The following is a 14,723-nucleotide window of genomic DNA, read 5'->3' on the forward strand; positions in this document are numbered from 1 at the left end:
GGCATCACTTGGGTCACAGCAGCTCAACAGGTCTGCCCAGAATGCTCCTTCCCAGATAACCACGTGGCTCCCTCCCTCACCTCCTCCAGGTCCTGCTCAGATTTTACTCTCTCAGAAACCCTTTCTCACCAACCTGTGGGTTTAACTGAGATAGTATCAATTGATATTCGCATTTTGCTGACCCATGAGCCCCCTGCCTCTAGAGGCAGGGTCCTCGGCCGTGTGTTTAGTGCCAGGCCTAGACGTTCCTCTCCTCTCCAGCTGCCTCTCTTGGAGGTCTGATTTCAGCAATGCCTTTAAGGACACCGCTCAGCCCTCCTGCCTGTCTCTGCCAACACCCGGCTCCCGCTGGCACTGCCCTGCACCTCCAAAGTGCACAAGCCACCTCTTCCAGACTTTCTCTTGACTTTGTGTTTCCACCGAAGTGCCTAAGCACAAAAAATCCTTCCTGTCCAAAATTAAAGGTCCATCAGTCCAAAATTAAAGGTCCATCCATGCAGCAGGTTTCAAAAACATCATTATGGGTCGGGCGTGGTGACTCACACCTGTAATCCTAGCACTCTGGGAGGCCGAGGCGGGAGGATCGCTTGAGGTCAGGAGTTCAAGACCAGCCTGAGCAAGAGCGAGACCCTGTCTCTACTAAAAAATCAAATGAAATTAGCTGGACAACTTAAAATATATAGAAAAAATTAGCCGGGCATGGTGGTGCATGCCTGTACTCTCTACTTGGGAGGCTGAGGCAGGAGTATCACCTGAGCCCAGAAGTTTGAGGTTGCTGTGAGTTAGGCTGACGCCACAGCACTCTAGCCTGGACAATAGAGTAAGACTCTGTTTCAAAAAAAAAAAAAAAGAAAGAAAGAAAAACAACAGTATCATTATGGAATCAGGAGTGGAGTCTGGGGAGTGGGCACGGATATCCCACAAATATTCATCAGTTTTTTTCAGTAATAAGGGAGTCACAGAATTATTGAATTTTGAGCTAGAAAAGAATCTAAAGATTAATTTCATTCATTCCTCAGCAAAATGTTTACTCCTGTGGGAGACAGAATAGGGAGTGAAAAGAAGACTGAAGGATGCCCCCCTTCTTCCCAGCTTCTGCCTGAGCAACTGGACGGGTATTTGTACCCACTCTTTCTTTTTCCTTCTTTCCTTCTTCTTTCCTTCTTTCCTTCCTTCCTTCCTTCCTTCCTTCCTTCCTTCCTTCCTTCCTTCCTTCCTTCCTTCCTTCCTTCCTTCCTTCCTTCCTTCCTTCCTTCCTTCCTTCCTTCCTTCCTTCCTTCCTTCCTTCCTTCCTTCCTTCCTTCCTTCCCTGTATGCTCTCTTTGCTTCTTTCTATGCATGTATAGGTTTCCAGTAAAAACCTTCGAGACAAATTCTAAACGAGCTATAACTTGTGTGCTGTTTATTGGGGAGGGGCAGGCCAAGAGAGGAAGAGAGTTGAGGATGCTTGGGAATTCAGATTCCTGAGAGATAATTCAAGAATCCCGTGATATCAAGTTACCATGCCTTCCTATGAACCTCCATACATTTCTGAAACTCAGGACACAGATTCAATCCAGACAATTTTGAGAAATAGCAGGAGACAGATAGCTTCAAAGAAAATTCGTGTGAGGGGCACAGTAATTAGACCATTGGTATTAAAGAACAAAGACAAAAACAGGATTGATAAGAGAGAGGAGTAAAGGGGAAAGGAAAAAACCAATTTAGACAGCCTCAATACATTTGCATTTTGTTTTGTTTTGTTTTGCACTTTGGTTTTCTTTTGGTAAAATGATTATCTGGAAGCTAGCCAAGAGTTGGTCTGAACAGTCTGTTATTTAGCATCCTAGGGATATCAGAGAACATAATTTCAGTTGTTTATGGATTCTCCAACACCCCTTGAGGGTTTATCTATGGAGTGTACATGACCAACTATCTGAGGAATGTCCACCAGTGTCCTTTCAGTTGCATGTCACCAGATCCGTATCATTTCCCGCTCAGAATTTCTCAATGGAATTTATCGCAATGGAATGGATTCGAACACCCAGGAGGAACAGAGCCCAGGGCAGAGTTTAAATTAACTGGAAATATTAGAGATCAAATAGAGGAGGAAAACCAGCAGAGAAGTTTGAAAAATAATTGCCAATAAGGTAGAAGGACAACCAAAAGAGTGTCATGCCATAGACAGTGGAGAATTTTTCCAGAAGGGAGTGATCAGCTACGGCTAAAGCTGCCGAGAGGTTTAGTATTAATTAGTATTAATTCTCTTGGCGTCTTAAGCAGATCTGAGAGATTCAACCCAAGGCCACGATACAAAGAAGGCTTAAGAAAAAAATATATTTATTTTTCAAAAGGGTTTAGGTTAAATGGATATGGAATTAATTGCAATGGATATACATAAAGCACTTTCACAAGAGTCATATATTCTTTTACTTTAAAAATTGCTAATAGGTTTAATGTTAACACACATAACATAAAGTTTATCATCTTTTTTTTTCTTTATTTTGGCATATTATGGGGGTACAGATTTTAAGGTTTCAATAAATGCCCATTTCCCCCCCTCCCCCCACAAGTCTGAGTCTCCAGCATGACCATCTCCCAGATGGTGCACATCTCACTCATTATATATGTATATACCCTCCCCCTCCCCCCTGCCCAATACCCTATTACTGCAGTACCTATGTGACCACTTAGGTGCTGTTCAGTTAATACCAATTTGCTGGTGAGTATATGTGGTGCTTGTTTTTCCATTCTTGGGAAACTTCACTTAATAGTATGGGTTCCAGCTCTAACCAGGAAAATATAAGATGTGCTATATCACCATTGTTTCTTAGAGCTGAATAGTACTCCATGGTATACATATACCACATTTTATTAATCCATTCTTGGATTGATGGGCACTTGGGCTGTTTCCACAGCCTTGCAATTATGAATTGTGCTGCTATAAACATTCGAGTGCAGGTGTCTTTTTTGTAGAGTGTCATTGGATCATTTGGGTAGATGCCCAGCAATGGGATTGCTGGATCAAATGGTAGATTCACTTGTATCGCTTTAAGGTATCTCCATATTGCTTTCCACAGAGGTTGAACTAATTTGCAGTCCCACCAGCAGTGTAGGAGTATAGAATTTTTTTTATTTCCATCTTGATTTCTTCATTTATGAAGTAATCATTTAGTAGGAGGTTGTTTAATTTCCACGTTTTTGTGTAGAAATGTGAGTTTCTGTTATGGTTGATTTTTACTTTTATTCCACTGTGATCTGAGAAGATACATGGTATGATTTCTATTTTTTTAAATTTCTTGAGGTTTACTTTGTGTCCTAGGATATGGTCAATCTTAGAGATGTCCCGTGAGCTGATGAGAAGAACGTATAATCAGTGGATTTTGGGTAGAATGTTCTGTAGATGTCAGTCAGACCCAATTGTTCTAGAGTTTTGTTTAAGCCCATTATTTCTTTATTAATTTTCTGTTTGGAGGATCTGTCTTGTGCCGTCAGTGGGGTGTTGAAATCTCCGGTGATTATGAAGTTGCTATTAATCCATTTGCTTAGGTCCAGTAAGGTTTGCTTTATGAATCTGGGTGCACCTAAGTTGGGTGCATATATATTTAAAATTGTTATCTCTTCTTGTTGAAGTGTGCCCTTCACCATTATATAATGACCCTCTTTGTCTTTCACTACTTTTGTTCGTTTAAAAACTAAATCGTCTGAAATTAGAACTGCCACGCCAGCCTTCTTTTGGCTTCCACTTGCTTGGAATACTGATCTCCACCCTTTTACTTTTAGTCTATATGCATCCTTGCAGGTTAGATGTGTTTCCTGAAGACAGCATAGACTTGGCCTGTATTTTCTTATCCATTCAGCCAGCCTATGTCTCTTGAGTGGAGAGTTTAAGCCATTCACATTTATTGAGAGAACTGATAGGTAAGGTAGATTACTGTTCATTCTGTTGGGTTGGATGTTGTTGCTTTGATTTCTCTCTTGAGCCATTGTACTATCTGGCCTTTAATCTTTGGGTTTTGGTTGTATTTATATTCGTGAGTTTTTATTATGGTGTTCTGTGCGTAACGCTGTTTTGAGTACTTCTTGTAGGACTGGTCTTGTCTTGGTGAATTCTCTGAGACTTTGCTTGTCTGAGAATGTCTTTATTTCTCCTTCATATATGAAGCTTAGTTTTGCAGGGAAAAAGATTCTAGGGTGGGCATTGTTTTGTTTCAGAAGAGTGAGAATGGGACCCCAGTCTGTCCTTGCGTGTAAAGTCTCATTAGAGAAATCTGGTGTTATTCGAATTGGCTTTCCCTTGTATGTCACTTGCTTCTTTCATCTTACAGCTCTTAGAAGGGCCTCTTTAGTTGATATTTTGGTCAGTCTGATGACTGCATGTCGTGACGTCTTCCTGTTTGCATTGAATCTCCCAGGGGTCCTCTAAGCTTCTTGAACTTGTATATCGAGATTTTGAGCAAGGCCTGGGAAATTTTCCTCTATTATATCTTCAAATAGCTTGTCCAACCCTTGGGTGTTGTCCTCTTCCCCTTCTGGTAACCCTATGACCCTTCTTCACATAATCCCACATTTCTTGTAGGCTTTGCTCTTTTCTCTAGTTTCTCTGCTCTATCTCTGTGATGGTTTTATTTAGTTGGAGGGTGTTATCTTCAATCTCTGAGATTTTTTCTTCTGTTTGATCTACCCTATTCTTGAGACTTTCCACTGTATTTTGTAGTTCCCTGATTTGATTCTTCATTTCCAGGAGTTCGGTTAAACTTTTCTTCATTGTGTCCATTTCTTTTTCCAGATCCTGGAAGCTTTCTGTGGTTTCTTTGTGTTGTTTATTTTATTTATTTATTTTTTTAAGAACCAATGACTAAGTCCATTATGTTGTTTATTGAGTTGTTGTTGCAGCTCGGTGAGTGTTCTTATGATCCACATACGAAATTCCTCTTCTGTCATTTTGGGTGCCTGATTTTGGTTGGTGTCCATTTCTAGGGGGCTGGTGCTCCTCTTTGGGGGTGTGTTTTCCATTTGGTTCTTCATATTTCCTGAGTTCCTTCCCTGATTTCTTCCCATGTCGATCAGTTGTTGTTTCTTTCCTTTAGGTTTTTGTTTGGGTATTCACACGCCTTGTTTAGTTTCTGAGCCGCTAGGTGGTGTCTGTGGGTGAGATTCGACTACTCTCTGTATAATGAGTCAGTGGGTGCCGTGGAAAGGCTGTGCAGGATGCCGTCCCTGTCAGTAGGTGGCGCTTGCTTGGAGGAACAGGCTGTGCTGTTGTTTTTGTGTCCTGTTATCAGCTCTTGTTCTGGGTGGAGCTGGGTTGGGTAAGCCTGCCCTCAGGCACCACCAATGCTGTTAGCAGGGGTCAAAGTTCTGTTCTCTGCTTCCAGGAAAAGGTGTCAGGGCGGGGCTGCAATGGTCCAGCTCAGCCAGAAAGTCTGCTTGTGGGAGTGGGGCTATCTGAGACCAGCAGTCTGGAGCAGGCCTTGCTTCTTTCCACCCTCCCCAACTCCGCAGCTACTCCTGGGCCTCTGCCAGCAGGCCAGACCACACGCCACCAGGCCTCCCCAGATTGTGATGCCGGCGGGGAGGTTCCCCGCACAGAAACGCTGCCTGGGCTGGGTGCACAGCCTCCCTTTGGTGGGAGGGTTGCCCTCTAGGACGCTGATCTGCCCCTGGAGGCACACACACCTCAGCGGGCTGTTCACAAATATCCCTTCTGTGCCCCGGGGAATGCTAGACCTTGGTGCACGGGATCTGGTCTGCAGGTCCAACCTCTGGCTCCCAGAGTTCAAACTGTATCCCCACCAGGGAGAGGAGTTCCGGTCCCAATTCACTCACAGGGAGCCCAAGCTGTGTCTGTGTCTCTCAGCCTCTGAGTCGGCACCATTCTCCTGGGAACACCATGCCAGCAGCACCTGGGAGGGCTGGCGGGTAGGGAGCTCACAGTCTGAGTTCCCCTTAGTCAGCTGTAGGGTCCCAAAAGGGAAGGTCCCGTTCCCTGGAGGTGCCTCCGGCTGGTGGCTGTATTGTCTCTCTGGGCAGCCGCAGGTAGGGTTGGTGGAGGGGAGAAGGAGGCAATATGGCGCCTGCCGCGCGGCTCGGGTCTGTGCACACGGAGGTGCCCCGAGGGATTTGGGAGTCTGGTGCCGTGTCCGCTACAGGCTCACCGCTAGCTGGCGGCGGCCATCTCTGGGCTGGTGTCCGCAGGTCTCTCCACCCGCTGGGGAGCCCACCAGCAGTCCCAAATGCAGGGGAGGGGAAAGGTGATTTATCCACCTACCCTTCCCGCTGGTCTCCGGGCTGCTCCGGCGGTCTCAGTTTCCAGTTCTCCTCCGCAGCCTCCTCCCGTGGAGTCTCCCGGGATCTCAGATACCCCTCCTTCCAGCCCTCGTCTGCTGTATGCTCACCTTCTTGCTTCTTTTTTCTAATTTCTGCTAGAATCTGTCTTTTCTGCAAAGACACTCTTTCTGGTGGTGTTTCTCATCCGCCATCTTGATCCTCCTCCGATAACCTGTTTTTCCAAAGTTTATCATCTTTAGAAACAGGATCTCACTATGTTGCCCAGACTGGTCTTGAACTCCTGAGCTCAAGCAATCCTCCCATCTCAGCCTCCCAAGTAGCTGGGACTATAGGTATAGGGCACTCATTTTTCAGTGTACAGTTCAGTGGCACTAAGTACATTCACACTGTTGTGCAAAGCTCACCACCGTCTGTCTCCAGAACTCTTTTCATTCTGTAAAACGGAAACTTTGTACCTATCAACCAATAACTCTCCTATTGCCCTCCCTCTCCTTCCAGCCCCCATCCCACTCTAGGTATTTCATATAAATAGAATCATACAGCATTTGTCCTTCTGTGATTGGCCTATTTCACTCGGTATAATGTCTTAAAGGTTCATCCATGTTGTAGCATGTATCAGAATTTCCTTCCGCTTTAGGCTGAATAATTGTAATTTCCACACGATCACACAGCCAGTGAGCAGAGGAGCTGGAATTTGAACCCGAGTGATCTAGCTCCAGAGTCTGTCCTCTTAACTATGCTCAGGGTCAGCTCCTTAGGCATATGACCTGTGCAGTCACCGAGGGCCTTGTGCTTAGAAGGGCTCTGCACTTAGTTTAATAGTTTGCTGTTGCCATTTTAACATTTTTAATAGTTTTTTCAACATGAGGCTCTGCATTTCCACTTTGCACTGGGCTCTCCAAACTATGTAGCTGGTCCTGACTACGCTATGCTATCACAACAACAACAAACGCTAGGCATTTTAAAGACTTAGAACATAGAAGTTATCAACTCTTAAAACAGTTTGGAACTTGCTTTATTTATTTAGTCAAAGATTTTATGATCTATTATGTGCCATGAATTATGATGGGCACAACAACCAAAAGATATTTATTTACCTGTGTAGCCCTCAGCCCAGAATGGTATGGTTTACAACTCACCAGAATCTCTCATTTGATCTTCCACAGCAACCTTATATTAAAGAGAGCTTATATGTTCTCATTTTACAGATACGGAATCTGCAGCTTAGGAGATTTGCTCAAGGTCACATTGCTGTTTACAGTAGAAGCAAGATTAGATTGCAGGAGGTCTGACTCCTGGCTGCAGCCTTTCCCACCACTCTCTGTGGCTTCCAATTCTTGAAATGTCAGAGAGCTAACGCAACTTTATAAACAAGGAAACCATGGAGAAATTTGATTTGCTTGAAACAATGTGTCACAGTAATTCTCGTTATCAAGATTTGGGTTTTTCTGTACTTTGGGTCAAAACCTGACAGGTTGTAGTTTTTAATGCTTTGAGATATCTACAAAAGAAAAACGTCTTAACCACAGTTTATTGCATAAAATACATGGAACAGACATAGTAATAGAACAGTCCTTGTTATGGGATCTGAAAGAGAAGGTTTGCAGAGTTCAGGAACGTTGCTTAAGAAATGTGATTATATAGGAATTGCCCACCTGGGTCGAGTGACAGGGGGGTAGGAGCTTGATAGTCTCAGAGCATCCTCCCCAGTGGGTTCCTGCCCAAGATGTTCAGGACAGACGGCGTGAACCTGGAGTCTTGGAGCTCGGCTTGAGTCTGTGACCTAGGATAAAATGTGAACAGAAGACTCTCAGGTGAAGTCACTGTTTCTTAGGCAAACAGACAGACTTAGAGTTCCCACTCCCAGGATATACTCCCAGAATGGCAGACATGCATTGTGTAGACAGATACACTTTTGGGCTTCCAGGGAGACTATGGTTAAGTAAACTGTGAAACCTGTTGCTGGATAATCTCATTGTCCCAGCGAATCAGATACATCTTTTTCCTGTTACTTTGGGTTTTTATGGTTGGAAACAGTACAGGATTGTAGCTGAAAGCATGGACCTTTGCATTGCTCTGACTTCAGGGACCAGCACCAGTGTTTTTGTTAAAGTAATGTTAGCTGCTATTACAGTTAAATTTCAATTTGTCAGAGGCTACATAACAACAAAGCTTGTTTTCTTGCTTGTATCGCAGTCTAATGTTCCTGGTTAGGTGGCTTTGCACGTGCTCATCCAAGGACTCATAACCTTAGTGCACCACAGCTCCCTCCCTCTTCTACCTGGGTCCTCGGTATTCCCTCAGATTCAGCTAGTGGATTACAAAAGAGAGAACACCTGGAAAATTGTGAAGGCGTTTTTGTGGGCTAGTTCGGACAGAGGTATGCATCACTTCTCCATATTCTACTAAACAGAACATAGTCACAGGACTTCCCCAGGATGCAAGGAAGCCTGGCTTATGCAGTTTGTGGAGAGGGAATTACCTTCCAGCAATAATAGCTCCACACTTCAGAAGAAAGCCTGAGTCCATGCTGAACACTGTCATCTGTTGCACAACCACCTCGGCTGCTTAGCTACTGTATGGCCTTGGCGAAATTTCTCTTCCTCTCTAAGCCTTAGTTTGGGATCCATGAGATGGAAATACAAACACAGTCTAGATGCTATACGTTTGTTTCTGTAAGGCTAATTAGCCCACATGCAATTGGTAAAGCAGCACATGCTATCGGTGAACACAGAAGTGGCGTTGGTTCCTATCTGAGTTCTCTCTTTGCATGTTAACATTGGGTGCCACCACATAACAGCAGCTGAATGCAAAGGCCACCAAGCCAGGTAAGTCAGCAATGCACGTTCTCTGCACATGTTTCCTCTGGAATCAGTCCCACCACAGGGTTTCTCTTGAAATTGCTTAGTGCATTGCTTCCCCTGATTCTTGTGCATTTTTACCTTGTCTCCATCACTCACAGACATCAACCTTTCCTTACCCACCCTTCCATTAAGCTGTTTTAATATTTCGACTTTTTATTTTGAAGTAACTTCAGACTCACAGATAAGTTTCAATAATAGTACAAAAAGTTCTCATGTATTCTTCACCAAGATCACCTAAATGTTATTTTACCACATTTGTTTTTATCTCTGTCTAGCCACATTATGTTTCCTTCTGAGTTGTTTGAGTTGTACATATGATACCCTTTTAATCCCTAAATCCTTAATTGTGCATTTCCTAAAAACAAGAACATTCTCTTATATAAATACAGTATAATGATCAAAATCAGGACACATACACTGATAGAATATGTATTTTTGATATAATACTATTATTTACTATTATTGAATCTATAGCCCTTATTTAAATTTAATAAATTGTCCCAATAATGTCCTTTGTATCAAAGGAAAAAATGTTTTTCCTGATCCAGGATCATGCCAGCATTTAGCTGTCAGGTTTTTTTAATTTTTTTATTTTTTTTTATCAATAGACTTTATTTTTTAGAGCAATTCAAGTTTACAGAAAAATGAGTGGAAAGTACAGAGAATTCCTAGGTATCTCCCTCCCCTCTTCCCACCACAGTTTCTCCTATTATTGACATCATGCATTGGTGTGGCACATTTGTTACAATTGAAGAGCTAATATTAACACCATATTATTAATTAAAGTCCACAGTTGACATTACAGTTTGTCCCTTGTGTTGTATATTCAATAGGTTCTGATAAATGTCTAGTGACAAGTATCCACCATTAAATTCAGGATCATAAAGGATGGTTTTACTCACTAAATCCCCTGTACTCTACTTACTCATCCTTCCCTCCCATACAGTACGTAGTCTTTGCAGACCAGCTTATACTTAGCAATGCATTTAAGGTTCGTCCATGTCTTTTGGGGGGCTTGAATGCTCACTTTTTTTTTTTTTTTGGTCATGTATTTTTTTGTCACCTTTAATCTGAATCAGTTCCTTAGCCCTCCTTTGTCTTTTCTGATCTTGATATTTTTGAAGACTACAAGCCAGCTATTTCATAAAAAGTCCCTAGCTTTACTTTTTTCTTTAAGGTAATGCTCTATGTTTATTGTAGCATATCTTTATTTTTAAGAAGTCAAAATATCCTTTCTTTTTATTATAATTGTTATTTAATTACAATTGTTAGTCCTCTAATTTATAAGGTTGCATTGGTTTTAAGCAACCTGTCTTAATCCTATTTTTCATGTAAGTCTGTTATTTTTAGTGCACAATTTTGCAAAAGGCAAATTTTTCTTTAAAAAGGATCAAAGAGAAAGTCAGGGAACTGGGACTGCAAGATAGGCAAAAAGTAATAATATTTGTTTTATCAGAATCCCTGAAAAAGCAAACAAAGTAATGGAACAGAGCTAATATTTAGAAGTATAATCCCAGAAAACTTTCTAGAAATAAAATAGAGCTGAAACTATACATTGAAAGAGCTCACTAGATACCTGAGAAAATTAATACAGAATGACCAACTCTGAGATATACCCAGGTATAATTATTAGAGCCAAAGATAAAGAAAAAAGTCCTTAAAGTCTCCAGGCAAAGGAAAAAAAATTAGGCTAGCATCAGACTTTTCAAAACCAAGACACAAAGCAAGACAACGACTAAGGAGCATTTTTAAGGCACTCACTCAAAGAAAGTATGAATCAACTTTATTTCCAGCCGAGCTGTCTGTCCTTCAAATATTAAGATTATAGGAAAACAGTCTCAACATAAAAAAAAATGTAGGGAGTTCTGCATCAGTAAGCTCTTCTTGAGGAATTTACCAGAGAATGAACTTCATCCAACTAAGTTATGACTGGGGAAACCTGAGTAAAAGAACTCATGATGAGCATTTAATAATTTATACCTGTACACATAAGACTAAAACAAAGGTGAAGTTGAGAGTGGAACATTAGCATACAAATATTACATATTATGACAAAGTAGAAATAATATATCTTAAAAATAGGGAAGTATAAGAGAGGAAAAAATGAAAATAAAAATACTCATTGTTAGAGAGGTAATAGGTAGATGTTAAAAGATATTCGGTAATGAGTGAGATGTGCACCATCTGGGGGATGGTCACGCTGGAAACTCAGACTTGTGGGGGGAGAGAGGAAAGGGCATTTTCTGAAACCTTAAAATTTGTACCCCCATAATATGCTGAAATAAAAAAATTAAATTAAATTAAAAAAAAAAGATATTTGGAAAAAAAGCATGATAAAACAAATAATAAAAGGTTAACTAACAAAACAGGGGACCAAGGGCATTGAAAAAGGTATAACTACAAAGGTAACCACTAAAATCAAAATATAAACTTTCCTTAAAAATTATAAATAAAACAGTAAAGAATGCACATCTCATAGAGAAACACAGGAAGTATAACAAAAAATAATAAAATGTTATGAGAGAATTAATACCAAACATGTTAGTCATAACAGTAAGTGTGAATGTGTTTATCGCACCTATAAAAACAAAGATTTTCAATTTGGCTCACAAAACTAAACCAACTATATGCTGTGTACAGGAGACACACCTAAGACAAAGTGATTCAGAAAGGTAAGCATCAAAAGATGAACAAAAGTAAACCAGGCTGCCCATTGCAGTGGTGTGCACCTGTAGTCCCAGCTACTTGGGAGGTTGAGGTAGGAGGACTGCTAGAGCCCAGGAGTTTGACACCACCCTGGGCAACACAGTAAGACCCTGTTTCAAAAAAAAAAAAGTATATTGGGTAAATGGACATAAAAAGAGAGCAGGAAGAGCAAACCTGATATTAGACAAAGTAGACCTGGAAATGTAAAAAACAAAACAAAACTAAAAACCCAATCTCTTATTAAATAACTCTTGGCTGAAAGGAGAAATACAAGCTAAAACACATAATTTTAAACAAATAATAGACACTACGTATCAGAATTTATGGAATGCATTTAAAACAGTAATTAGAGAAAAATTCATTGCACTAAATACCTTTTCAATAAAAGTGAAAGGATAAAAGTAACGAATTAAATTTGCAGTTCGAACACTTAGAAAAAGAACAGTGTAGAACAAAAGAAAGCACGTGGAAGAAAACAGTAAGGATGAAAGCAGAAATTATTGAAAAATAGAAAAATAGTAGCTCTAATTAATAAATCAAAATCCTGTTTTGGGGAAAAAATTAATAAAATAGGCAAACTACTAATTAATTGATCAAGAAAGAAGAGCAAGGCATGACAAGGAAAAAACCTTTCAAATACAAGAAATTTTAAAAGTCAGAAGTAACTATTTTGCTGACCTCTGTGCAAATAAATTGGAAAATCAAGATGAAACACATAATTTCCTAGGGAATTACATATTACTAAAATTGGTTCCATTAAATTTAGAAAATTTAACCAATTTCCAGACAGAAGAAATTAAGACAATTATTAAGAAACCACCCCACAAGATAGCACCAGGCCCGGATGGTTTTACAGGTGAATTCTACCAAGTCTTTAAAGATCAAACTGTCCTAACACTTCATAAATTATTCCAGAGCATGGAAAATTTGCAAATTCTTGTTATGAAGCAGGTATAATGCTGATACCTAATCCAGATAAAGACCGTACAAAGAAAAAAACCTGTTACAGATCTATATCACTCATGAACATTGTCAGCAAAATTCTAAACAAATTGTTAGCAAACAGAATTTAACACCACACTAAGAAAATAATACACCACAGCTAAGTGGGTTTATTCCAGGAACGCAAAATTGGTTCAATATTAGGAAATCCTTTAGTATCACTGTGTTAGGGTTTTCGAGAGAAATGGAACCAATGATGCCACACAATGAAGTTTCAGTCAATGATGGACTGCATATTTGATAGTAGTCCCATACGATTATAATACTGTATTCTTACTATACCTTTTCTGTTTAGATGCACAAATATTTACCATTGTGTTATAACTGCCTACAGTATTCAGTACAGTAACATGCTGTATAGCTTTATAGCCTAGGAGCAATAGGTTATGCCATATAAGCTTAGGTATGTAGTAGGCTATACCATCTAGGTTTGTTTAAGTATATTTTATGATGGTTGTGCAATGATGAAATTGCCTAATGACACATTTCTTAGAACATAGGCCCATCATCAAGTGATACATGACTGTATATATAAAGATATTTATTATGAACTATTGGCTGACATGATTATGGAGGCTGAGAAATCCCATAATCTGCCACCTGTAGGCTAGAGACCAAGGAAGCCAGTGGTATAGTTCCAGTCCAAGTCTGAAGGCCCAAGAACCAAAAGAACTGATGGTGTAAGTACTAGTCCAACACTGAAGGCCTGAGACCAGGAGCACCAATGATTTAAGTCCCAATCTAAGGCAGAAGAAGACCAATGTCCCAACTCAAGCAGTCAGGCATAGAGAGTGAATTCTGCCTTCCTCTAGGCTCTCAACAGATTGGATGATGCCCACCCACATTGGAGAAGGCAATCAGCATTAGTCTTCCAATTCGAATGCTAATCTCTTCTGGAAACACCCTTACAGACACATCCAGAATAATGTTTAACTAAATGTCTGGGCACCCTGTGGCTCACTCAAGTTGACATTTAAAGTTGTCATAAACCTATACCACATTAATAAGCCTAAGGCGAAAAACCGTAATTACCTCTATCAATGCTGAAAAATCCTTTAACAAAAATCAACACCCATTCATGATAGGGGAAAAAAATACTCAAGAAAACAGGAATTGAGGGATACTTTATTTATTTTTTCTTTTGCCTATGTCAATTGGCAAGAGAGGGATACATTCTTAACATGATGTAACATATATGGCCTAGTCCTTTAGCCAGTATTTTATTTAATGAGAAAACATTAGAGATGTTTCTACTAAGATCAGTAACAAAGCCAGGATGCCCACTATCTCTATTATTATTCAACATTATACTAGAGGCATTAGCCAATGCAATTAGACAAGGGACATCAATTGGAGTTATAGTCTATAAATTCGATTCAACTTGACCGTATGTTATAATCTAATCTGCCTAGAACAAAATTCAGTATGTCATTACTGTATTTCTACTATCAATTTCACCTGATATCCCTGTGATTGAATTTGTTCCTATTTGAATTCCTCAGATAACAAAACTCTGTGTCCCTCCTAGGGATTGTCTATGGTTATAGGTATGTCAAGGGGTAGGAAAAAAAAGGAAATTGGTCTTTCTTTTTTTTTTTTTTTAATTTTTTTTTTTTTGGCATATTATGGGGGGAAATTGGTCTTTCATACACACTTTCAACTCATCTTCCTATTTTCAGCTCCACACCTCACCATTACTTTTGCCTTGAAATCCAGTGGTTTTGTAGGATCCTCTCAATAAACTCTTACTTGTTCACTATCTCCTCTGCACACACTATAAGTAGTGTCTTTCCTTAATGTGCTAAATCAGTTACATTCTTACATTACCTATGCAGATTCCAAAAATCTGTTGAAATCTTGTATCTGTTACCATCTCCTTTC

General features: G+C 40.2%; 1 pseudogene; it reads right to left on the bottom strand.

Annotated features, from left to right (window-relative positions):
* Positions 1–1,342: 1,342 nt before the first annotated feature.
* Positions 1,343–1,395, bottom strand: LOC142862488 (uncharacterized; annotated as a pseudogene).
* Positions 1,396–14,723: the final 13,328 nt, after the last annotated feature.

The sequence above is a fragment of the Microcebus murinus genome, chromosome 19, assembly GCF_040939455.1.
Source record: "Microcebus murinus isolate Inina chromosome 19, M.murinus_Inina_mat1.0, whole genome shotgun sequence".
Taxonomy (NCBI): Eukaryota; Metazoa; Chordata; class Mammalia; order Primates; family Cheirogaleidae; genus Microcebus; species Microcebus murinus.